Below are 26381 nucleotides of genomic sequence, written 5' to 3'. Positions count from 1 at the left end.
CCCCCCTCGGTGGCGAGGGCGTAGAGCAGGGGTCTTCAAACTTGGCCCTTTTGTGACTTGTGGACTTCAACTCCCAGAATTCCTCAGCCAGCATGGCTGGCTGAGGAATTCTGGGAGTTGAAGTCCACAAGTCACAAAAGGGCCAAGTTTGAAGACCCCTGGCGTAGAGCGGTCGGGGCTCGGCCAGGGCCGGCGGCGGAGCGGCTGCAGCTCGGGCGGGGGCGCGCGCGGGTGCCCGTCCGGGCCCTGCTCCAGCCTCCCGCCCAGCCCGGCCTTGACGTCAAGGAAGGAGGGGAAAGAAAAGGGCCGGCCGAGCGGAGGGGAGGGAGGGAAGGCAGGCAAGGGAGGCGCTCGCCCAGCCCAGCCAGGCGCAGCGGAGAGAGCGAGGAGCAGCCCCGGGCGCGCCGCCGTGAAGGAGCAGCCAGCGCCGGGGAAGCCAGCTGCGCCTCGTCAACTTTGCCCGTCCGCGCGGCGGGAGTGGCCGCTCGAGCCCACCGGGGAGCCGGGAATGTGATTGGGGCTCGCCCGACCGCCCCCTTCCTCCCTGCCTTCTTCCTCGCTCCCTCCCTCCTTCCTTCCTTCCTTCCTTCCTTCTCGGAGCAGGGAAGCCGCCGAGCGGAGTGCAGGAGCCGAAGCGGCTGCCCGAGAGGTAAGCGCGGCGCAGCTGCGGGGCTGGGCAAAGGGGCCGCCCCGCCGGGGCTATTGTCTGCCGCTCTCCGGCCCGGCCCGCGGGGGGGGGGACTTTTCGCGGGGGAGGCAAGCCAGGCTGAGGAGCCCGCAAGTCCCCAGAGGGGGAGGGAAGGAAACCTCCCCCCTCCAAGCGGAGGAAGGAAAGGGGGGGGGTCCCTCTGCCTCGCGTCCCCCCCACCCTCCCTCCGGCTTGGCCAACTCCAGGGGAGTTTCCCGGCGGGGACCCCCAGTCAGCTGGCAGCGTCCCCCCACACACACTTTTGCCCGGCGCGAGGGGCGCCTCGGCCACGCGTGGATCGACGCCCCCCACCCACCCCCCCCCGGCCGTTGGAGGGGCTCGAGCGCCTCTCCGCCCCCCCCCCACCCCGCTTTCCATGCCGCCCCCCCCCGGCGAAGCGCAGCCCTGATTGGAAATTAATTACCGGGCTGGGCGGGGGGGGGGAAGGGGGCGAAGGAGCGGGAGACAGACAAAGGGAAGCGAGCGGCTTCGGAGAGAGGCTGAGCGGGGAGCGCCCCCCTTTCTAGTCGCGGCTTCCCCCCCCGTCCTCCCCCCGCTCCTCCTCCTCCTCTTCCCCCCCAGCGGGCTTCCTTCGGCCGGCCCTGCCCGTCCGTCTCTCGGGAGGGGCAGCGGAGGGGAGCCGCTTCTTCTCCATCCTCCCTCCGCCTCCCCCGCCAAGGGAGCTCCGGCCGCTGCTCCCGAGCGCTTGCCCGCCGGAGCTCGGCCCGCTAGCCCGAAAAAGAGAGGCGGGCAGGGCGAGTGGCGACCGCGGCTGAGCTCCCTGGCTCGCTCCTCCGGGCGAAAAGAAAGGCTCGGCTGGCGGAGGGGGGGGGCGGCGGCGGCTTATTGCTTTCTTTCTTTGAATTCCTCCTCTTGGCAACGGGCGGTGGGCTCAACTCAGCCTTCGGGTGGGTGGGTGGGACGCCCACCCACCCGCGTCCTTTTCGCCCACAGCCTTTCTGGCTTCCCGGGCATTTTGGGGGAGGGGGTGGGGTGCACGGTGGTGGTGGTTGTTTTTTTTTCGGGGCAGGGGGAGCTGTGTTGGACCTGTTAGAGCAGGGGGGTCTTCAAACTTGACCCTTTGATGACTTGTGGACTTCAACTCCCAGAATTCCTCAGCCAGCTTTGCTGGCTGAGGAATTCTGGGAGTTGAAGTCCACAAGTCATCAAAGGGCCAAGTTTGAAGACCCCTGTGTTAGAGGAACTACCTTGCTAGAAAAAGCTCTGCACCCCCCCTCTTTCCCCCCCCCCCACCCTCCTCCTCGTCTCCGGCTTTGCTTTCTCTTTTCTCCCTGTGTTTTGTGCGGCTCTGTTTTGCTCCGGATCAGGTTTCTCCTTCCAGCTGACTTTCTGCCCTCTTCTTTTGCAAGACTGCACCGCCTTTCTTTCTTTCTTTCTTTTATTTTTGTCAAGAACTTGGCAAAGGGCCTGTTTACTCCAACCTGGGCGGTGGAGCAAGAGGGCGGGCTGGCAGCTCCTGGAGCCAGCATTGGACCCATGCTCTGGGCCTCGCCCCTCCACAGGTAGGGCAGGGGAGGGGCAGCAACTGCCAGATCCCTTCCCGGAGGGTCCCCCCCCCAGGACCTGCCAGGGTAATGCCAAAGGGTCTTCAGTGGGATTCTTGAGCAGAACTTGTGTGGCTCTCAGGAGCTGGATCTTTCTCATAATCTCTTGCTTTGGTCCTGTTCTGACCTGTCCAAAGAGGCTGCCCGTTATTTCTTCAAAGAAAACCCACACACGAGCTGGCTCCCCCCCCTCGCCCCCATGTGATTCTTGTTAGGAGATGTTTGCCGTTCTGCTGATTTTCCAGAATTGGGCAGCTGGTGAGCCAAACGCTATTGGCAAAACCTTTTCAGACAGACCTGGCTGGGATAGAGCAATTTCTGTTTGTACACCCAGCCCTCTCGGGGTTATACCCCACGCCCGGCCATGGGGATCCTCTTCTCCCCAATCTCTCTGCTTCCTCCAAGCGTCGTCGTTCCAAAGCGCACGGATTGATCCCCAGAGTTTGTTTACAGGAGTGCAAAGGCAGGGAGACACCCAGCGTTCAGTGTAGCTTTTGGTCGTGGAGTCTGGCCAGAACAGGCGCGCACACATCCCTCCCTCCGCCTGGCGTCTCCTTTCTTTTGAGCCTTAGACAAAAAGTTGCCCGCTGATCTGAAATCACCCAGCTGGATTTGCTCTTGTGGGGCAGCTGGATGGGGAGAATCAACAGGTGAAGAAGCTTTTTGGGGTGTGGGAGAAGGAAGCGAAGGGCCCTTGGTGCTTTCTGAGCTTGGCCATTTTCTTGCAGACGTTTCATTACCCAAACTAGGTAACACCATCGGTGCTATAGTTCGGATAAGCTGCTAGACTACGAACACTGATGATGTTACCTACCTGGTTTGGGTAATGAAACGTCTGCGAGAAAATGGCCAAGCTCAGAGAGCAGCAAGGGCCCCACAGTCCTCCTCCTTCTCAAACCCCACTTCCTTCTAGCACTGATTGTGTTCCCTAGTTGAGTCATGAAATGTTTGCAAGAAAACAACCAAGCTCAGAGAGCGCCAAGGATTCCACAGTCATCCTCCTCCTCCCCCTCCCTTCTAGCACTGATGATGTTCCCTAGTTGGGTCGTGATGAACCATATGCAAGAAAACAGCCCAGCTCAGAGAGCGCTAAGGACCCCTCCTTATCCAGGGGTGTCAAACTGCCGGCTGCACCCACCCCAGCTCCAGCAATGCGGGGAAAAAATGTGGCGGCACGGCACGTGACATGGCAAGTTTGACACCCGTGCCTTATTTCAAACCCAAGCTACAAATATTCTCTTTTATTGGGGGGAAAGGATGGGTAGACCTGCCAGCAAAGCTGTTTGTAAGTGCTGCTTCAACAAGGCTTGGACCCAATCTCTGATAAGCAGCAAGTACATTGGTGTTCTCTGGCTCCGAGGATGTATTTGGGAAAGGGGATCGCTTGTCTGAAAGCTTTTAACAATGGGGTTCAGATAACCCCCTTGTGTACAAGGCAGCTGGCTACTGGCACTTTGTGGTTCAGATCATTTGGGCTGTCATGTATCCAGGCAATTGAGCGCCTTCATCAAATCCTAGATTAATGTCTTTGGTGGGCAATTGGAGATGGATGATCTGTTCCTGGTATGTGGTTCTAGCCCGCGTACTAGGAAGAGAAGCTCTCCCGTTAAACTTAGACTGATTGGAATCTCATTAGCAAAGGCTTTGGAGTAGACAATGGGAGCTTTCAAAGCACCAGGCAGCAGTTGGTCTGCGGGATCCAGTGACAAGTCATTTCAATTATTTCAAAAATAAATAATCAAGACAGAGGGAATGGCAGATAGTTGTCCTCAACTATTAGCAGAGAATGGAGCCTCCCCTTCAGAGGCAGTGTACCTTTGAGTATTTTGCTGGATGCAGAGAAGAGACCCCCATGGCCTCCTTGAGTTCTACTAGGACAGGGTAGGCAACCTTGGCTCTTTTATGACTGTGGACTTCAACTCCCAGAATTCCTGAGCCAGCATGGCTCAGCTTGGAAACCTCTCCCTTTCCCCTCAGCATGGCTGGCTCAGGAATTCTGGGAGTTGAAGTCCATGAGTCGTAAAAGAGCCAAGGTTGCCTACCCCTGTAAGTCTTTGGATGTGTTGGGCTGGGAAAATGAACTCTGCACAAACTCTGGATCTGAGGGATTTCTCTGGATTCACAATGATTGCTTATGGATTGCTCTGGGCCCAGAAGGAAAACCAATTCTATACCTATGCCCAGGTATAGCATAGATGGTTTCTGGCTCAATAGTAGCAACTGTGAAAGGGATCTAAGAGTCCTAGTGGACAGTCACTTAAACAGGAGCCAGCCGTGTGCTGCAGCTGCCAAAAAAAAGCCAGCACAGTGTTAGGCTCCATTAGCAGAGGGATCCAATCAAGATCACGTGAAGTGTTAATACCACTTTACAACGCCTTGGTAAGGCCACACTTGGAATAATGCATCCAGCTTTGCAATGTAAAAAAGATGTTGAGATGAGAAGAGCAACAAAGATGATTAGGGGACTGGAGGCTAAAAACATAAAGAACGGTTGCTGGAATTGGATATGTCTAGTTTAATGAAGGACTGGGGTGACATGATAGCAGCCTTCCAATATCTCAGGGGCTGCCACAAAGAGGAGGGAGTCGAGCTATTCGCCAAAGCGCCCGAAGGCAGGACAGGAAGCAACAGATGGAAACTAATCAAAGAGAGAAGCAACCTAAAACTAAGGAGAAATTTCCTGACAGTGAGAACAATTGACCAGTGGAACAACTTGCCTCCAGGAGTTGTGGGTGCTCCATCACTGGAGTTTTTAAAGAAGATTCTGGACAACCATTTATCTGAAATGGTATAGGGCTTCCTGCCTGAGCAGGGGGTTGGACTAGAAGACCTCCAAGGTACCTCCCAACTCTGTCATTCTGCTTCTGTGTTCATTTCATTCCAAATCAGCTGCTGCGTGCCACATGGGGTTGGGGGAGGGAAAGAATGGGTTCTCCCATCCTTTCCGCCCCGTACTCCTGCAGGTTTTCCAATCTGTAACCACTGACTCTGAGAGCAGAGCCAAAGAGCAGCCATGCTTTCATATTAATTAACACGGGCACCTCCGCGCTCAATGTTGTGTTTAGACAAGGCAGAATGGCGGAAAGGGGAAACCATCATGTCACAGCCGCTGCTTGTTGCTTTCAGACTCCAGCAGTTTTGCTTATCCCCTTCCTGATCCTCTGCGGGATTCCTGCCTACCCCTTAGCTAGTCAGGAAGGAGCCTTTTGGGAGGCTAGAGCAACTGTGATCACGCCTTGCGTGGATCTTCCCAGGCTTCCGCGAAGGAGGGGCACGTGAGGTGCGGGAGTGTGCGCATCACTTTGTCATATTGCAAAAATAATTCCATGCACTCATTTTTTTTAAAAAAAAAATATTTTTATTTAAAAGACGGCTGCGTTTCGGAAACAGAATTTCTGTATCCGAACCATAACAAAAGAGTGTTTCTTTGTTTTATTTATTTATTAAATTTCTGTGCCACCTATCGACTCTGGGTGGCAATAAAAGCAAGAAAGATAAAAGCGTAAATCGTACAATGAAAGGAAAAACTCCCAAAGGGAGCGGGCCATTTGACAACTTCTTATTTATATCTCCTCTTCCGAATGAACTGTACAGTCCAAGCAATCTTCCGTTCATACCTATACTAGAAATCGTGTTGAATATTGATATTGAACCTTTTTTTTGGGGGGGGGAAGGTTGAATTCGTTTTAATCCTTGCAGGGTTCACAGCTTCCAGCTTGTGTCAGATATTTGTGGGTTTTATTTGTCCTCCACCTCCATGGGTTGTTCGAATTCTCTAATAAAACAATTAACTTGGGGGAAATAAAAGAGTGTAGTTTGCAAAATATTGACGGCTGGAAACCTTAATGAAAAGTTTAAAAATTGAGGGGGGGAGGGAGCGCCATCCAACAGTGTCTCCCCTCCCCCCCCTTTAATCAACTTGTTCCATCTTGGAGACAGAAAAGGGAGTGTGTTCCTTCCCCCCCCACCTTACCTATGTAAAGTACACTTGCCCCACACTTGGGGGGGGTAGATGCATATTCTTGTTGGAAGCAGGCGCCTGCATCTCTCAGCCCCCCCCCTCCCCTAACATTTTCCTTCTTTCCAAGCTGGGGGGATTAGGGCGGGGGGGGGGGGGAAACTGGCTATTTCTGTGCACTCTTCTCTTGTGGAGCGGGACCAGCTCCCCCTCTCCAGCCCCTGGAGCACAAGGATGGGGAGGAGAGCAGCCACGTTCAGCTGGCCCAGCATCCTACGTCTCTCTCCCTTGATCTCTGGAGCTCTCTTTGATCTCGGTTTCTGCGGGTTTTTCCTTTGGGGTGGAGCCGGCTGGGTGGCTTCCAGAGAAGCCGAGCATCTTCCAGGTCTGCGGTTCTGTTACTTCAAAACACACAGGCAGGCCGAGCCGGGTCTGGCTCTGTTTTCCGGCCAGGTTAGCAGGAGGAGAGCTGTGGCGTAGCTTTGCCTTTTTGACCCCCATTTCGGAGTGTGCCAGCACGGCAGGTCCGGGAGCAGCCGTGGATTCTAGAAGCTTTTGGAGCTGGTGACTCAGATGCCGTGGGAGAACAAGGTCCAAGTTAGCCTTGGGGACTAACTCCCTCGCCCCGTCCCCTCCCCGTAGCAGAGAGAAGCAGTGTAAAGGGGGTCCTCAACTTATGACCGCGAGTGACCCCAAAATTTCTTTTGGTAAGCGAAACGCTTGTTAAGCGAACTTTGCTCCATTTTGCGATCGTTCTTGCCACAGTTAAGTGACTGGCTGCAGTTGTCAAATTAGTAACAGGGTTGTTAAGTGACTCTGGTTTCCCCATTGTTTTTGCTCGTCGGAAGGTCACCCCAGGTGATCACATGACCCCGGGACACTGCGACCGTCATAAATATGAGTCAGTTGCCAAGCGGCTGAATTTTGATCATGTGACCGTAGGGGGATGCTGCAACAGTCGCAAGAACAACGGTCAGAAGTCACTTTTTTCCCAGTGCTGTTGTAATTTTGAACGGTCACTAAATGAGTTGCTGCAAGGCGAGGGCTACCTGTATTGGAACCAGGAGATTTGTCACTCACTGATGCTGGGGTTATGCGAGATGTCACATGACGGTGATTTGTGATCTTTCTGGTTGGCTTTCCTTTTGACTTTGATTGTGGGAAAGCTGCCTGGGAAGATCACAAATATTGTAAGTGTGAGCTGGTTGACAAGCGCCCAGATCATGATCACGTTTGTGTGTGGGGGGGTGTCAGTCGTAAGTGCAAGGATTTGTCATAAGTCACTTTTTTTTCAGAACCCTTGTAACACTGATCAGACACTAAGCAAGTGGCTGTAAGTCAGTCTCCCTAAAAAAATATCTGGTAGCGCAGTGGTTAGAAGGCAGTACTGCCGGCTACTTCTGCTGACTGCCGGCTGCCAGCAGTTTGGCAGTTGGAGTCTCACGTGCTCAAGGTTGACTCAGCCTTCCGTCCTTCTGAGGTCAGTAAAACGAGGACCCAGATTGTTGAGGGCAACATGCTGACGCTGTAAACCACTTAGGGTTGTAAAAGCACTGTGAAGCGGTATATAAGTCTAATTGCTATTGCTAGCAGAGAACAGGTGCTGCGCTGCTGGAAAAGCAACTCGTGCAACAGATCAGCCACCAGTGTGCCATACACTCACAAGGGTTGGAAGGAACCATGGAGGTCATCTAGTCCGGCCCCTCATTTATCACAGCAAGTGGGTCACGGCTGAGCTCAGCGAATGTGGGCAGCTATCCTGTATTTTTCTAGATTTGAACCATCAGGCAGTTGGCTGATTCACATAGAGCAATCCACTGGTTGGAGAGTCTTAAGTTCTGCTTTCCTCTCTGATGCGTGAGCTGTAATCCAACATATTTCAAAGGCATCAATTTAGCCAAAGCTGGGATTGGATGACAAGTAGCTATCTATTCTCCAGCCAAATTCAGGAACACTTGGAGAGGAAAACCAGACCAGAATAACAGAATTGGGAGGGACCTTGGAGGTCTCCTAGTCCGGTGGTCCCCAACTTTTCTGGCACCAGGGACTGCTTTCAGAAGAAAAATGGTCTTCCACAGACTAGAGGGAGGGGCGTGGAATAGTTTTACGCGCAACCTAGATCCTGCACATGTGCAGATGAAGCTTCGCCCACTTGCCCACTGCTCGCACAGCCTGGTTCCTAACGGGCCATGAACAGTACCGGTCTATGGCCCGGGGTTGGGGACCCCTGTTCTAGTCCAACCCCCTACTCAAGCATGACACCTTAGATGAGGGATAGGCAACCTTGGCTCTTTTATGACTCGTGGACTTCAACTCCCAGAATTCCGGCTCAGGAATTCTGGGAGTTGAAGTCCACGAGTCATAAAAGAGCCCAGGTTGCTTACCCCTGCCTTATACCATTTCAGACAAATGGCCGTCCAATCTTTTCCTAAAAATCCTCCAATGGTGGAACACTCACAACTTCTGATGACAAGTCATCCTGCTGATTAATTGTTCTCACTGTCGGGAAATTTCTCCTTATTTCTAATTTGGATTTCTCTTTGATAAGCTTCCCTTCGTTACTTCTTGTCCTGCCTTCCACACAGGGAGATCCAGGGTCTAGTCCAGGGGTAGGCAACCTCGGCTCTTTTATGACTCGTGGACTTCAACTCCCAGAATTCCTGAGCCAGCCATGGCTCAGCATGGAAACCTCTCCCTTAGCCCTCAGCTTGGCTGGCTCAGGAATTCTGGGAGTTGAAGTCCATGAGTCATAAAAGAGCCGAGGTTGCCTACCCCTGGTCTAGTCCAATCTCAGGGATGGGACAGGCCCACATTTTCTGCCCAGCCTACTTTGCAGGGTTGTTGCGGGGTGAAAGCCAGCAAGCCCTATAGCTCTAGAAAGCACCCAGTTGGGGAAGGCCGGCAGCTCAAATCCCTCACTGTGGAAGGATTTTCACGGCACCTTCCCAGCATACTCTTCTTTGAATCCCAATACAGGCAGTCCTCAGCTTACCACCACAACTGAAACCAGAATTTATGTTGATAAATGAGAAATTTGTTGTGAGCTTTGGCCCCATTTTTATGACTTTTCTGGCTGCATTTGTTAAGCGAAGCATGGCAGTGGTTAAACTAGTATCACGGTTGACTTCGCTTGTCAGAAGGCCGCAAAAGATGATGACATGACCCCGGGACACTGCGACCGTCATAAATATGAACCAGCCGTCAAGCATCCCAATGTCACTCATGTGACCACGGAGATGCTGCAAAGGTCATGAAAGCGTGAAAAACGGTCATGAGTCACTTTTTCCAGTGGCAGTCTGTAAGTTCGAACGGTCACTACATGAACTGTTGTAAGCCGAGGACTACCTGCAAACGCATCCTCCAGCTGTGCCACTTTGTGGTTCTGGTTTTCTTGGCTCTGCTGGCCTCCTCGAAGCCTTTTCCATCCATCCTTGAGACAGTTCTGCCTTTGGTGATGAAGGCTGTCATTCTTTGCAACCTGCAAACCTGGCTGCCTGTTAACCAGCTTTTGTAGGTGACTCCAGTGTAAATGGTCTCTGCTTGCAGCCTGCGCTGCCCAGTCGACGTTGACCCTGCCTGATCATGCAAGGCCAGCCAGGCAATTTCTTGCTTTGGGATAAAGCAAGGAGCACCAGGCAAAGAGACCAGGCTCGGACTATTTTTATTTTTATTTATTTTAATCCCATTTATATCCCGCCCTTCTCCGAAGACTCAGGGCGGCTTACAATTTAAGCACAAACCAATGTGCTTAGCAATAGCCTTCATTCTATGTATATGCCTGCTTATTAGGGCTTTCGCCCCCCCCCCCCCAAGCGGCATTATTACAAAGTCAGCTTAATTGCCCCCAACAATCTGGGTCCTCATTTTACCTACCTCAGAAGGATGGAAGGCTGAGTCAACCTTGAGCCTGGTGGGACTCGAACCTGCACTAATTGCAGGCAGCTGGTGTCACTTAAGGAGGCATTAGCCCACTGCTCCACCAAGGCTCAGGAATTCTGGGAGTTGAAGTCCACGAGTCATTAAAAGAGCCAGGCTTCCCCACCCCTGGACTAGGAGCTAGAGTCCAGTTCTTTCTGCACCTCTAAAGTTCCCCGGGTGGTTTTGAGTTAAATCCAAGCTCTCTGTTCAGGTTGGCGGTTGTGGGCATAAAAGGAAGGGAAACGGGGGATATAAACCCGAAACAGAAACCAGAAAGTATCGTCTCCATAGATCAGAAGTGGGCAGCCGTTGCATCACCCTTTTTACGGTTCTTGGCATTCTCCGTAAATAAGAATTAAAATAGCAGCGCATCTATAAAAATAGATTTTAAATCTTGACACTGGCCCCTCGTGAGGTCAGAGCCCCCAAAATAGCAACGGATAAACAAGCGCATCTACTTCTTGATGCGAAAGATGGTCACCCCACGCAAATAACTAGTACTTTCCCAGCCTGGCCCATTTCCTCCAGCTGTAACTTCCTGAAGCTGGGAGTTCTGGAGGAGCAGCCCCAGCACATCTGGAGGAGGCTAACTACGAGCAGCTGTAATGGAGTCTTCATCTGCTTCAGTGTTTAGGCAGGAAAAACCAAAGGTACAAATACAGATTGGGCGAGACCTGGCTTAAAAGCAGTAACTGTGAGAGGGACCTTGGAATCCTGGTAGACGGTCACTTAACTATGAGCCAGCAGTGTGCAGTAGCAACCAAAAAAGCTAATACAATCCTGGATTGTATAAACAGAGGCATAGAATCAAGATCACGCGAAGTACTAGTACCACTTTATAAAGCCCCAGTAAGACCACACCTCGAATACTGCAGCCAGTTTTGGTCACCATATCACAAAAGGATGTTGAGAGTCTGGAAAAAATTCAGAGAAGAGCAGCTAAGATGATCAAAGGCCTGGAGACCAAAACGTATGAAGATCAGCTGCAGAACTTGGGTTTGGCCAGTCTAAAGAAAAGAAGAAATAGGGGGGGCATGATAGCAATATTCCAGTATCTAAGGGGCTGCCACAAAGAAGAAGGGGTCAGGTTTTTCACCAAAGCATCAGAGGGAAGGATGAGAAATAATGGTTGGAAGCTGGAAAAAAAAAGAGAGATGCAACCTGGAATTAAGGAGAAACTTCCTGGCAGTGAGGACAATCAACCAGTGGAACAGCTTGCCTCCAGAAATCATGGGCGCTCCATCACTTGGCTGAGATGGTATAGGTCAGGGGTCGGCAACCTCGGCTCTTTTATGACTCGTGGACTTCAACTCCCAGAATTCCTGAGCCAGCTATGCTGGCTCAGGAATTCTGGGAGTTGAAGTCCACGAGTCATAAAAGAGCCGAGGTTGCCGACCCCTGGTATAGGTCCTCCTGCTTGAGCAGGGGGCTAGACTAGAAGACCTCCAAGGTCCTATTCTATTCTATTCTATTCTATTCTATTCTATTCTATTCTATTCTATTCTATTCTATTCTATTCTATTCTATTCTATTCTATTCTATTCTATTCTATTCTATTCTATTCCATTCCATTCCATTCCATTCCATTCCATTCCAGCTCTATTCTATTCTGAGATCTAAGATGTGTGCATTCATTTAGGGACCATTCCAAGTTCCAACAGCATTGGGAAAAGTGACTTATGACCGGTCCTTGCACTTACAACTCTTGCAGCATCCCCATGGTCATGTGATCAACATTTGTACTGTAGCGTCCCAAGGTCATGTGATTGCCATTTGCAACCTTCCCACAAGCAAAGGCCAGAAGATGCTGGACCTGCTTAATGACTGCATGATTCACTTAATAGCAGCTGTTCCTTTAACAACAACTAGATAGTAAAAGTGGGTGTGCTTCAGTTAACAACTGCTTGCTTAGCAACAAAAATTCTGTTCCCAATTGTGGTTGTAAATTGAGAGTACTTGTAATGCTAGCAGCACAATCAGTGGAACTGAGCCTTGGTGGAGCAGTGGGCTAATGCCTCCTTAAGTAACACCAGCTGCCTGCAATTAGTGCAGGTTCGCATCCCACCAGGCTCAAGGTTGACTCAGCCTTCCATCCTTCCGAGGTAGGTAAAATGAGGACCCAGATTGTTGGGGGCAATTAAGCTGACTTTGTAAAATGCCGCTTGGGGTGTGTGTGAAAGCCCTAATAAGCAGGCATATACATAGAATGAAGGCTACTGCTAAGCTTGTAAGCCGCCCTGAGTCTTCGGAGAAGGGCGGGATATAAATGGAATAAAAATAAAAATAACTACCTGCCTCCAGAAGTTGTGAATGCTCCAACACTAAACGTTTTTAAGAAGAGACTGGACAACCATTTGTCTGAAATGGTATAGCGTTTCCTGCCTGAGCAGGGGTCCCTTCCAACTATTATTATTATTATTAGCATTATTAGCATTAGCATTAGGCAGGAAGGCACAATGGAGGGCCTGAAACGCTTGCTTCCCACAGCAAGGAAGTGAGAATTCAGCATTAATCCAAAGATTTCCAGGATTTTTGCACCATTGGGGACCCCAGTTGAAAGCACAGTCCGCCTGCCCTGTTTGGGGCTGAGCCACCCACGTCTGAATGCTCCAATTTCTGGTTGCTTGCCCGTTTGACATTTGATCGTGGCTTTCCCCATGGAGGATTTGGGGGGGGGGAAAACCCTCCTTCTTTGTGAGATTTATTCTGCCTCCAGATTGTACAATACTCTGTCAAAGGTTTCTTCTCACGGTATTTCTTTCCTCCCTCTGCTTTCTCCTTTGTTCGAGCCACAGGTAAACAAAGAACCATCTCAGTTTTGGGAGATTAGAGCTGAATCCCAAATCTCTGCCTTTGTTAAACCAGTTTTAACCCTTGAGCAGACAAAAGGTTTTTTTTCTAAGCTGGGCTAGCGGCCAACTTTCACTGGATTTGGAAGCTAAGCAGAGTCGGACCCGGTTAGCATTTGGATGGGGGACTACCAGGCAGTTTGACTCTGGAGGCTACATAGGGAAGCTGAAAATCACCCCAGAGGAAGACAGAAGTGGCCAAGCCCATTTACAAGCCCATTTACAATGTTGCTAAGAAAGCCAGGTAGATAAAGCCAGAAGTCCTTTTTCAGCTGACGAACATCTTTACCTGGAGCAGACCAGCCCCTTCCCGTCTAGCACCCGAGGGATCCAGGGTCAGCGCCTCCTCTTCCACGGAACCTCTCTTAGCCTAGCCTACCCCACAGGATTGTTGTGCATGGGTTAAATAGAATCATCGCTCACTCAAGCTTGTCATCAGCAATCTTGAGTTCCTGGAGGAAAGACATAGTGCAGGCTGAAGAAACTGTGCAGGTAGTCCTCAACTTATGGGCACAACCGAGCCCCACAATTCCATGGCTAAGTGAGACAGTTGTTAAGCGAGTTTGGTTCCATTTTACAACCTTTCTTGCGACAAGTTGCTAAGTACATCTCAGCGGTTGTTAGGTTAGCAACTCGGTTCTTAAGTGAATCTGGCTCCTTCATTGACTTTGCTCGCCCGTGACCCTAGGTCACTGCAACCGTCATAAATATGAGACAGTTGCCAAGCGTTTGCAGCAGGGAGATGCTGCAACGGTCGGCGGTGTAAAAAATGGTGACAAAGTCACTTTTTTCCAGTGCCGTTGTAGCTTTGAATTGTCACTAAACAAATGGTCGTAAGTCGAGAACCTTCTGGGCAAGGCTCTGTAATGCAGGCACTTTCTCCTTCAGGAGGTGGCTGGGCCACCCACGCTGCCGTGCTCTAAATGACAGCTCTTGTTCCCTTCAGGCATTTGCAGCTGCTCCAGAATCAGCCTGGCGTTTTCAATGAATTCTGATTTAATTGTACACACACACACACACACACATACACACCCCGTGTTCCAGTATTTGGAGGCAGATTATCTCCATCCAATCTAATGCTGCTGCCCAGATCCACTTCTCTACGGTCTGTAATCTAATGCTGCTGATATCTGCTTTTCTGGTTGAGTTCCTGCCTGCTGTTGGATGAAGTCAGGAAAGAAGGGCTTTTTTGGGGGGGGGGTTTGCAGGCAAAACAGGCTGGCGTTTTGTTCCCCCTCTTCTCATTTTGATTTGAGGAACCCAGATTTAGTTTTATGAAATTCCTTCCGGCGAAGATGAGCAGCGTGGTGGTGAAAGGGCTCAGGGTCTTCTGCGGCTGCTCTGGAACACGGAGACCTTTGGAGCCTCTTTGGCAGATCCGCCTTTGGTTCGCCCCACCCCCACCCCCGAGACCTCATTCCCTGGGCTTTTCCAGATTGGAAGTAGGAGCAGCCAGGGAGGCTGCGGAGCGTGACAAGAGCCAGTTTGGTCCAGTGCTGAAGGCTAGAAACCAGGAGCCTGGAAGTTCTAGTCCCGCTTAGTGACTTAGCCAGCTGGGTGACTTTGAGCCAGTCCCCCTCTCTCAGCCTAACTCAACTCGCAAAATAGCTGTTTTGGGGGAAAAGAGTAGGAAGGAACATTGTACGTGTTCACCACTTTTAGTTATTTAAGAAAATAGCAAAAGTGGGGTATAAATAAATAAGAACACGCCACTGCAGAGACCAACAAGCCCACTTGAGACCATCACTAGAAGAAATCCAGAAGCTGCCCTCTGAATCCGTCTCCAGTTGAGACGGAGACAGACCCCTTTTTTCTCAGGAGAAGAAACTTTGGGGAAATTGCCAAGCAGTGGTTTCACAATCTGCTCTCTCACACCGTTGGCCACGAACTCTGTGTGGGTTTTGACAGGACGAAAAGAGGTGGCAATGCCAGGTCGTTTCCCCCCCCGCCCTCCGGTGAGGTGGCATGTAACCCCCTGCAGATTTCTTGAGGCTGTTGGATAACCTTTTCTCACGCCTATCCTGGACAGAAGAGAATCCGTGTCCCAGTTCTGTGCTCATCACAGTGTTATCCTAGAGATGCACAAGTAACCATGTTATAGGTGTATAATATAGCCATGATAGATGTCAGGAAATGGGGACAAGCCGGGTTGATGAATTTGGATGGGGGTGTGCAAATTCTACCCTCTTTTGCATTCATCCCCTAACTGGTTGGGGAATTCTGGGAGTCGAAGTCCAACCACCTTAAAGCCACCAAGGGTGAGAAACATTGCCTTAGAGTTGCTTTATCCCAGACTTGGGGGGAAGACTCTGCGTAGGTTCAGAGCCCTTGGTGGTGCGGGGCCCCTTCTGGCTGGGAATTGAATCCAGCCCTTCTTACAAAACCAGGTTGGGGTGACTTGTCTACGGATTTCCCTTCTGGTCTGTCATCCCTCAGCAAACCTAACCCAGCTTCTTTTAAGCACCTCAACCTGAATGAGCACCGAATGGGAACATCTGGCTACGTTAGATGCGTGGCTCAATGGTGCGGATTTCTGGAAGTAGGCTTCGCAGTTCCCACAGAATGCTAGCTGAGCTCTTTCTCCTTTCCGGAAATCCATTTATATCTACCTCTTTGCCATGAACTTTACTCCCTCAGAGACCCTGGGAAAGTCGACATTTCCTGTTTCCCTTAATGGAAAAACAATGGCAGCTAACGGCTGCTACCTCAGTGGAACTTGAGGGTTCTTGAGCGCTTTCAGCCCCAATCCCTCTGGCCTGGCATCTGGATGTATGAAAAATGGGGAAATTGGTTTGTGCACTGCTCGGGCATTGCAAAGACCACAGCTGGGTGTATTGGGGGGTGGGGTGGGGGAAAGAAACACCGCTACGATCCTTTGCCTGCACAATCTGCTCCGGTAAAGCTGGCTGGGGGCTGCTGCATCCATCCAGCAAACAAACAGTGATTGAGCCAGATTATTCCCCTTTTAACAGGATGGTCTTTTGGTGATGGCTTTAATATCAAAGCAGACTTTTTCCTAACATAAGTGGATTATATCCAAAATTTATAATCCAATGGCATTTACTCATTTGAGTGATTGACTGGTACCTTTTCTTGGGGAGCAAAACTGAGTCTTTCTGTTTGCTGAATTAGTAGAATCTGATATATGTGGGATGCTCCAGAAGGCCAATTCAGCTGTCATCAGGACTAGCATCTTAAATTATTCAAACCCAGCCTTGTCCCTCTCGATTCCAAAAGGTTGGCATTGGCATTGCTGCCCTTGTCATACGATAATCTTCCATCTCTGGAACAATGCCGCTGGTAGGCAGCAAATATTTTTTAAAACCCATCTTCCCATGGCTTTTGTTGTGTATGGGAGGGGTAATATATTTCTTCTAACAGCTCTTGAGGATGCCTTTCTGAAGATTGTGACACAGGGTGAGGAATGAGCCTTTACTGGACTCCTTCCAACAGCTTCCAGGATTTTGAAAACAGAACTTGGTAACAATACACTGGACTGGACTGGACTGGACTGGACTAGAATAGAGTAGAATGGAATGGAATGGTATGGAATGGAATAGAACAATATAGAATAGAATAGAATAGAATAGAATAGAATAGAATAGAATAGAATAGAATAGAAAGAATAGAATAGAATGAATAGAATAAAATATAGAGAATAGAATAGAATAGAATAGAATAGAATATAGAGAATAGAACAGAATAGAATAGAATAGAATATAGAGAATAGAATAGAATAGAATAGAAAATATAAAAAAGAATAGAATAGAATAAAGTTAGAGAATAGAATAGAATAGAATAGAATAGAATAGAGAATGAATAGAATAGAATATAGAGAATAGAACAGAATAGAATAGAAAATATAAAAGAATAGAAGAGAATAGAATAGAGTAGAGTACAGTAGAATAGAGAATGAATAGAATAGAATATAGAATGGAATAGAATAGAATAGCAGATATAGAATAGAATAGAATATGGAATGGAATAGAATAGAACAGAATTCTTTATTGGCCAAGTGTGATTGGACACACAAGGAATTTGTCTCTGGTGCAGAAGCTGTCAGTGTACCTGCAAGCAGAACTGGGCCAGGGCTACCTTTAATTACAGGTAGTCCTTGATTTACAACAGTTCATTTAATGACTGTTTGAAATTATAACGGCACTGAAAAAACCGACTTATGACTGTTTTTCACACTTACAACCTGTGCAGCATCCCCATGGTCATGTGATCAAAATTCAGGCACTTGGCAAAATTCGGATGACTCATTATGACGGTTGCCCTGTCCCGGGGTCATGTGATCCCCTTTTGCGACTTGATGAGCAAAGTCAATGGGGAACAACCGTATTACTAACTTAACAGCTGCAATGTTTCACTTATCACCTGTGGCAAGAAAGGTCATAAAATGTGGCAAATCCCACTTAAGAACTGCCTTGTTTAGCAACAGAAATTTTGGGCTGAATTGTGGTCGTAAGTCGAGGACTGCCTGAAATCTTCCCTTCCCACTCATTTTCCTTCCCTGAGATCTTTCATTCTCATAGCCACTAGCTTCCTTTCAACCAGGTTTGACCAGCGATGGGCGAATTAGACCTTTTTAGAAATGACTTGGTAACCTAGAAGCTTTGGCTAAAGGGAGGCTAAAGTGCTTTCCTGCAAGGCCACTCGGATGCCCTCCAAGGGTGGGAACTTTCTCCCTTCAGAAAAAGGAACTTACTAAGGTCTCTGCTGGCTACTGATTTTTGCTCTTTCTGTTAACTGTGGAGATCTGCAAAGCCAGTTGTTCTACTTAAAGTTGGAAAAAGAATGCAGAAACCTGGTTCTAAGACAGGAACAGCCAGAACAGGGCAAACATGTAATTTATTCTCCCGTCTTGAAGTCGTGATGTCGCCAGATGGAGGATGTGCGGTTGGGGTTTCGCTAGCTCTGGGTGCTGTGAGCTGCCTAGAGGCTTTCACACACCTTTTCAAGGGATTATTTTGTCCCGAAAAAGTAGCCAAAACCCATGTGGCTGAAAATTAGCAATTGGAATGTTAATTTCGGCAACGCACTCTGGGAGATGGGCAGAGGGGCTACGGCAGAGGGCTGAAGATCCACAGACAAACTGGACTTGCTTTTTCTCTAAGAAACCCTGGGCATGTACAAGGTAGTCCTCAACTTACGACCACAATTGAGCCCAAAATGTATGTTGCTAAGTGAGACGTTTGCTAGGTGAGTTTTGCCCCATTTTATGTCTTGTCTTGCCACAGTTGTTAAGCGAATCACTGCAGTTGTTACGTTAGTAACACGGTTGTTAAGTGAATCTGGCTTCCCCATTGACTTTGCTTGTGAGAAGGCCGCAAAAGGGGATCACGTGACCCCAGGACACAGCAAAGGTCGTAAGTATGAATCAGATGCCCAGCATCTGAATTTTGATCATGTGATCATGGGGATACTGCAATGGCTGTAAATGTGAAAAACGGTCACAAGTCACTTCAGTGCCATTGTAACTTTGAACGGTCACTAAACAAACTGTTGTAAGTTGAGGACTACCTGTACAGAGTTGGTTTCTTCTTTGCCGAGCATGAATAATAACATGAACACAGACTGCATTTGTTGGATATATTTAGCCATTTTCGGGCTGTGCATAATACGCCGAACCCTAAACTAGCCAAATTAGCTGAGTTCATACAACATGCTAAGCCAGGGGTGTCAAACTCAATTTCATTGAGGGCCACATCAGCATTGTGGTTGCCCTCAAGGGGCCAGGTGGGTATGGCCAGGGTGGGTGTGGCCTACTGGGTGGGCGTGGCTAGAGTGCGTATGGCCTACTGGGTGGGCGTGGCCAGCTCTACATCATTCGCATCAAGGGTGCCTATGGGTGCCTGGGCAGGAGTGGGACAGATCTGAGGGTCTCTGGCAGAAGGAGGGTCTCTGGGCCAGGGCCAAGGCAGTGGGGGCCGTTCCCTCACTGTTTCCAGGGTGGCTTCGCGGGCCACATGAAACCACTTCGCGGGCCGGATCCGGCCCCCGGGCCTTGTGTTTGACATGTCTGTGCTAAGCCATAATCCCTCCTTTCCCTCGCCCTTTAAAATTAGCCCTGCTTATCATGGTGGGCACTGAGACGCTGGCTGACCTCTGACGTGCAAAGAAATGCGTCGGATACGTGTTTCTCGCCTCTTTGCCCTTCCAATTTCCTTTGCCCATCTCCTCCCTTCCTGTCTGTTTTGGGGGGGAATGTGGCATGGCGGGGGAGCGGATTTGGCCTGGAAGATGTGCAGTTCACTGTCTCCAAGGAGTACAGTTAGTTCCCAGGAGGTGGGAATAGATGAGGATATGGAACTAACTCAGTTGGAAAAAAATAAATCCTGCTGCTTTGGAGGAAATACGACTGCATCCAGTTCCTTCCTGCTTCTCTTCCCCGTCTTCCTCCCCAATCCAATCCCGTGTGGAGCTGACTCAGCACTGGACTTGATGCAAGGCAGGAAGTAGTTAAAAGTTCAGGAAAAATAAAACCACAAAAAAAGGCGAATGGGTGTCTTTTTGGGTGGGGACCTGGAGCATGGAGCGCAATATGGTCAGCTGGCTAAGCTGGCCTGGCCTGAGGGTCTGGTTGCAATTTGTGGCGTGAACAGCGGTGGCAGCCAGGTTGTTCCTGAGAGAGCATTGCTGCTGCTTTTCCAAAAATCTCCTCTTCTTTTTATTATGATCATCTCAAAAATTCCATTTCTGTACTGAACAGTGCGTTGTCTAGGTGTACACATATTACAATACAATAAGCATCACATACATAATAATCTTATCAAAATACAATCATATGCTAGGAAATAGCAATCGTATTGTTAAAAATAGTACTTCCCACATTAACTGTATAACAATCGAAGGTATTTACTAATCCGTTGTAGATCTTCCTCACATAATCCACATTTTCTCATATTTCCAACTTTCTAACCTCCGTTTTTATCAGCTAACCATTGGTAAAATAAGTCCCATGTCATACAATAGTGTTCAGTTTCTTCTTTTTCTTTGATTTTTAACGTTAACCTATCCATTTCTGCACATTCCAGTATTTTTGTAATTCTCCTCTGCAGGGGTTTCTTCATTTTTCCAAAATTGTGCAGATATCTGCAAAAATCTCTTTTCTTCTGTGCAGAAGGTTTGGGGATCTTTTTCTTGTCCCTCTGCCGCTCCTGTAGAAAGTACAGAGAGGGCTTCCTCTAGGCAACCATGTGTAGATTCTGTTCCTTGGGGCAGGGGACTGCCCCTGTTTACAACCAGTTGCAAAGGGCTCTCTGGTGCTGCCAGCCAGCCAAGAGAAAACAGGCCCAACCTGTCTGGCTCCTAGCTTGCAGGCTGATTGCCAGAATAGTAAAAGAAGAAAAAGGGAGGAGGGTGTTTATCTGTACACCTGCGGTTGATAGACAAATTTCAGGCTGGCTCCGCCTGTGAGCTTGCTGACAGACTCCAGGCTCTGTTGAACATCTGCCTTGCTCCGAAGACCGCTCTGGGCTCAGCAGATGGACTCCATCCAGACAGAAGAGGCAGCTTTGGGGGCAGTTTCAAGCCCTGGCGATTTCCTAAATGCCCAACGATGCTTCACAGTGTCTTTCAGCAAGAGCCTGAAAGAAGGACGAGAGGAGTGAGCATCTTCTGAGCAAAGATCTGAGGAGTGAGCATCTTCTGAGCAAAGATCTGATCTTGGTGTTATGGAAAACTCCCTAAGACAGGGGTCTTCCAACTTGGCATCTTTAAGACTTGTGGACTTCAACTCCCAGAATTCCCCAGCCAGCATTCTGGGAATTGAAGTCCACAAGTCTTAAAGTTGCCAAGTTTGAAGACCCCCTGCCCTAAGAGAAGACTGTATGAGCTGGGTCAAAATGTATTGAGCAGTTCCATTTGTAGGGCGCTTATTTCCTTGTAGGACTTATAGGCTGCTTCAGTTAAAATGGGCCAGTAAAATGAAATTGAAAAGAAGAATTTGCATTGTTAACCTTTAGGCCAGGTATCCTGAACTGAACAACACAGGTAGTCCTCGAATTACAACCACCATTAAACCCAAAAACCTCTGTTGCTAAGCAAGGCCGTTAAATGAATTTTTGCCCCCTTTTATGAGCTTCCTTGCCACGGTTGTTAAGTGAATCTCTGCATTTGTTAAATTAGCAACACGGCTGTTAAGTGAATTTGGCTTCCCCCATTGACTTTGCTTACCAGAAGGTCGCAAAAGGGGAAATCACGTAACCCTGGAAATCTGCAACGGTGATAAATACGAGTCAGTTGCAAATTGTCTGAAGTTTGATTACAAGACCATGGGGATGCAGCAACATCCATAAGTGTGAAAAAGCGGCCCTAAGTCCCTTTTTTCAGTGGCGTTGTAACTTGAATGGTCATTAAATGAACTGTTGCAAGTCGAGGACTGCCTCTAACAGCAAATCCATCATCCCATCTAAATCTCCAAGTTTGCCTCTTCACCCCACATCCACCCTTGGACGGCCATTCGTCCTACCTGCTCTTCAAAGCCGTTGGACATTTTTCTCCTCTTTTCCACAACTTTGTGAGAGGCCTTCAACAAGGCTGCAGATATGCCCGTCTCCAGAAGCCGTAGTTTGGTGGCGGAATCCCTGAACTGAGATGCTTAATGAAGATTGGCTTTCTGCTCCACGTCTCGCCCTGATGCCTCATTTCCAAACCCTCCTTTGCAAAGCTCGGCTAGGGACGCAAGCATGCGGGAACCCCTTCCTAACTCCCAGAAAGAATTATTATTATTATTATTATTATTATTATTATTATTTATTAATTATTATTGGGGTGTGTGTGAAAGCCCTAATAAGCAGGCATATACATAGAATGAAGGCTACTGCTAAGCTTGTAAGCCGCTCTGAGTCTTCGGAGAAGGGCGGGATATAAATGGAAGAAAAATAAAATAAAATAAAAAATAAAATCCTCTTAGTTACATCCACAGAGGTCCCCGTTTTTTAGAGGGAAGTGGGAGGCCCGCATGAGGCCGTGTGGAATAGCCTGTGCAAGTTCAGTCACGCAGTCTTGGGGCGAGTAGGCGCACGTCAGGATTTGAAGAGCGAGTGGAGAGTACATCAGTCCAAATGGCCTTTGTGTGGAGAAGCCCTCTGCAACCTCTGCTTTGGCCGTCTCCTTTCTCTAATGCAGATGGGGAGACTTGCAAAACAGCTCCCAGGCTCCACTGCCCTCCCCTCCTTGCCCATTAATTTTTATTCTCTATAAACGCCTCAGGGGCATCACATTCACTCCATTTAATTACATTTTTTGGAAATGGAAATACGTTTCGAAAAACCCAGTCAAGTAGGGTAGGGAGGACGGTGTCCCCAGGGGGGATCAGAGAAGTAACTACCCCTTATATTGTATGGCCCCTCCGGATGCCCTGGTAGACAGCCCGGTGGCTCCATCAGAGAACAGTTGCAAAGGCCAGACTTGAGTCTCCAAACAATTTGTGCATAGCACTGCTTTGCAAAGAACAGTCCTTGATTTTAAAAAGCTGTCCTTTAGATCAGTGTTTTTCAACCTTTTTTGGGCAAAGGCACACTTGTTTCATGAAAAAAATCACGAGGCACTCCACCATTAGAAAATGTTAAAAAATTTAACTCTGTGCCTATATTGACTATATATAAAGTAATTCTCTTGAATAGGAATAAAATAAACACAAAGAAAGTATTTTATAATTACTTTTCAATTTTTCCCACGGCACACCAGGCAACATCTCGCGGCACACTAGTGTGCCGCGGAACAGTGGTTGAAAAACACTGCTTTAGATTTCCGTTAGCTGGAAAGATGTCCTTTTCAAAAATCCCTTTGTCCTTTATTTTGGTCATTAAACTTTTACCGTACAAATGGTACCACTTAATGCCTGGTCTTTTGCATTCATGTGAAAAATATGGAAATGGAATTTTTTTAAAAAAACTTTGATTTTAGATATATATTTTTTAATTAGGATATGGATTTTTGAAGTTTTTCCTGAATTTTCCTTGGTAAAACAAGGTGATAAAAACAATTAGGTCTTTCTGATTTACCCCTTTCTCAAGTTTGTCCTTTAATTTTTTTTTTCTTCCAAAAAATATGGTCACTCCACTCAAAGGGTCTGTGATTTGTGTTAGGTCTGTGACTAAGGAGGCATTTGAGGTCCAAATGAAAAGGCTTTGTTTTATGGGAATGGATTTATTTCAATTATAAATATATACATCCTAGGTTGCAGATGGCCATGGAAATAGGACATAGTTTGCCCCATGGGCAAAGGGCTGATCCTTAGCTTAGGATTCAAATTTGCAAAAATGGATCTGATAATGAAACCAAGGAGCTCCCCTTGTTAGAGACATGGAAGGGATATCTGTTGGGGAAAAAGATTTTATACTGTATAAAAATGTAGGGTTTGAATTGCCGTTAACCTTTGTAAGGAAGACGAAGTGAAAATTTGACTGGCTCTTGAGGGCAATCTTGACCCTCAACAGAACCTTAACAGAATAACAGAGTTGGAAGGGGCCTTGGAGGTCTTCTAGTCCAGCCCCCTGCTCAAGCAGGAGACCCTATACCATTTCAGACAAATGGCTGTCCAGTCTCCTCTTAAAAAACCTCCAGTGATGGAGCACCAACATCTTTTGAAAGCAAGCTATTCCATCATTAGGAAAATTCTCCTTAATCCTCAAGGTTGCTTCTCTCCTTGATTAGTTTCCATCCATTGCTTCTTGTCCTGCCTTCAGGTGGTTTGGAGAACAGGTTGACCCCCTGTTCTTTGTGTAAAAGGTAAAGGTAAAGGTTCCCCCGCACATGCGTGCTAGTTGTTTCTGACTGTAGGGGCCGGTGCTCATCTCCGTTTCAAAGCCGAAGAGCCAGCGCTTGTCCGAGGATGTCTCCGTGGTTATGTGGCCGGCATGATTGGTACATGCTATCACGTCACTCCTAGTCCTCCTTTTCTCTAGACTATCCATACCGAATTCCTGCAACTGTTTTAGCCTCCAGCCCCCTAATCCTTTTTGTTGCTCTTCTTTGAACTCTTTCCAGAATCTCAACCTCTCTTTTATATAGTGGCAACCAAAACTGGATGCAGTATTCCAAGTGTGGTCTTACCAAGGTATTATAAAGCGGTACTAACATTTCATGTAATTTTGATTCTGCCCCTCTATTAATGCAGCCTAGCATTGCATTGCCTTCTTTGCCGGCTGCAGCAGCACACTGCTGGCTCAAATGTAAGTGGTTGTCTACTAGGAATCCTAGATCCCCGTCGCAGTTGTTGCGACTGAGCCAGCTTCCCCCGATTCTATACCTGTACATTTGGTTTTTCTTGCCTAAGTATATAGAACCTTACTTTTTTCATCTCTTTGCAAAACATGCGCAGTTGGCAAAGTGCTCAGATTTCAGCCCAAAACTGAGGGGGTCCCCTTTCTTGCTTCTTCCTGGTCTAGGGGTTGAGTCTGTTGACACAGAGTTGTAAATGGGACCAAGTGGGCAGATAACCTTCTGACTCTGCTCATCTTAGAAAGAAGCAAGCCAGGATGCCTGATGGGAAGAAGGAAGGAGAGATAACTTATATCATACTACACAGGTGACAGGAGCAGAGGGAGTCTTCAGTTGCTCATCTGTGTACGTGGGGAGTCTTCATGGGAGGAGCAGCACCCCAATCTATAAATCATGGGGCTGGGCCACTGATCTGTCTAGTCTAGCCCTTTGCTTCCTCCTGCGGATATTTTTCGAAAGCTGGCAAGCCAGGATGTTCAGATGATTCTTGCTTCTGCTTCCTTGTTCCATTGGCAGCTGATGCAAAAGTTCCAACATCCTTATTTCCATAGGAGCAGACTGGGGCAGGAAAACAAACGTGCGAAAACTACAGGTAAATCCTTGACTTAACCACCACAATCCAGCCCAATATTTTTGTCGTTAAGCGAGGCGCTTGTGAAGTGGGTTTTGCCCCATTGTACGACCTACCTTGCCGCAGTTGTTAAGTGAATCACTGCAGTGGATAAGTTAGTCACCAAGGTGTTAAGTGAACCCCGGCTTCCCCATGGACTTCGCTTGTCGGAAGGTCGCGAAAGGGGATCAGGTGCCCTTGGGACACAGCAACAGTCATAAGAACATGCCAGTTGCCAAGCGTTTTGAGTTTTGAACACGTGACGGTGGGAGTGCTGCAAAAGGTTGTAACTGGAAAAGGGTCATAAGTCACTTTTTTGCAGTGCTGTAATTTTGGTCACTAAATGAACTGTTGTAAGCCAAGGTGCTTCTTCCATTCTAGGAAAGCCAGTGCTTGGATGTGAATCACAAACTCTCCAGAAGTTTTCAAGGAGGAGGAGGAGGAGTATGGTTTCTCGATTGTTACAAACATTTCAAAAAAAAAAAAAAATGCAAAAAAACAAAAACAAAACACAAAAGTAACAGAGATAAAACACAAACCTGAATGGGAATCCAGAAAAGGGGAAAAAGTACCCTAGAAGGAGCAAATTATTAAAAGGTATCGGCAGATTAATGGGTCCTATCAGCTGGCATTGAAATCCAGAAGGTGTATCAGTGAAATTAAGGAAGATCTCTCTGGCTGTTTTTGTTTTGGCCTCACCCAGTGTTTTTGTCACAGACCCGCCTACCTTGGGGAGGGTGGCCTTTAGCCTGGAAAAGTCCCTTCTGTAAAGCTTGCAAGGGGACAGTGAGTGCTTTGGAAAATTTGCCTCCAAAAAAAAAAAACCCCAGTCCATCTCCAGCTTGAAACCAAGTGCACTTTTTCCAAGCAATGAAAAACCTCAGCCCTTTTGAGTTGGCAAGAGATTCCGAAGACAGAAATTTGCAGATTTTTCCAAAAAGACCTTCCGGGATTTACAAAATCCTGGAATTAAACCATGCTCTTTCTGTTGTTGTTTTTTCCCCACACATCCTGGAAATGTTAATGTGTGTCTCATAGCAGGGAAAGAAAAACAGAAAACGTTCTCTTCCTCCTTCCCTTTCTCCTTTCTGCGTTTTGATTCCTTGGCTTTTGACGGTAGCAAAAAAAAACATCTTTGCCCCTGATTATTTTCACACTGTCACAGTTTGGGAAATTTACCGGTAATTGGCAAGAGATTAGAAAGGGATAATAATTTGTTCTGTTGCAAATGTTTTTCCTCCCAGGTTCAACTGCGTAGGATTTGAAGGCTAGGATCCTATGGGCGGATTAGTCCGTCCAGAGCTATTTAGCGAGGATAAAAAGCAGAGACGTCACCCTGCCAACAAAAGTGCGTATAGTCAAGGTTATGATCTTCCCAGTTGCAATGTATGGCAGTGAAATTTGGACCGTAAGAAAGGCTGAGTGCCAGAGAATTGAGGCCTTTGAACTCTGGTGCTGGAGAAGACTCCTGCGAGTCCCTTCGACCGCAAGGTGATCAAACCGGTCAGTCCTAGAGGAGATCAACCCTGACTGCTCTTTAGAAGGCCAGATCCTGAAGCTA

General features: G+C 48.1%; 1 protein-coding gene across 2 annotated transcripts in view; it reads left to right on the top strand.

Moving 5' to 3' along the window:
• The first annotated feature begins 420 nt into the window (after positions 1 to 420).
• The window catches only part of SEMA4C (semaphorin 4C), an 84159-nt gene continuing 58198 nt past the window's right edge, over positions 421 to 26381 (top strand). Inside the window, exon 1 of one of the 2 annotated variants that reach the window (XM_081333568.1) lies at positions 421 to 649. The gene's annotated coding sequence lies outside the window, so the exon portion shown is untranslated. Of the gene's footprint in view, positions 650 to 20347; positions 20591 to 26381 lie in introns of those variants that run through there. The other variant, XM_081333569.1, reaches the window with a different exon arrangement.

This window comes from Vipera berus (genome assembly GCF_964194415.1).
Source record: "Vipera berus genome assembly, chromosome: 8".
Classification (NCBI taxonomy): Eukaryota; Metazoa; Chordata; class Lepidosauria; order Squamata; family Viperidae; genus Vipera; species Vipera berus.
This window is presented reverse-complemented; position numbering and strand designations above follow the sequence as displayed.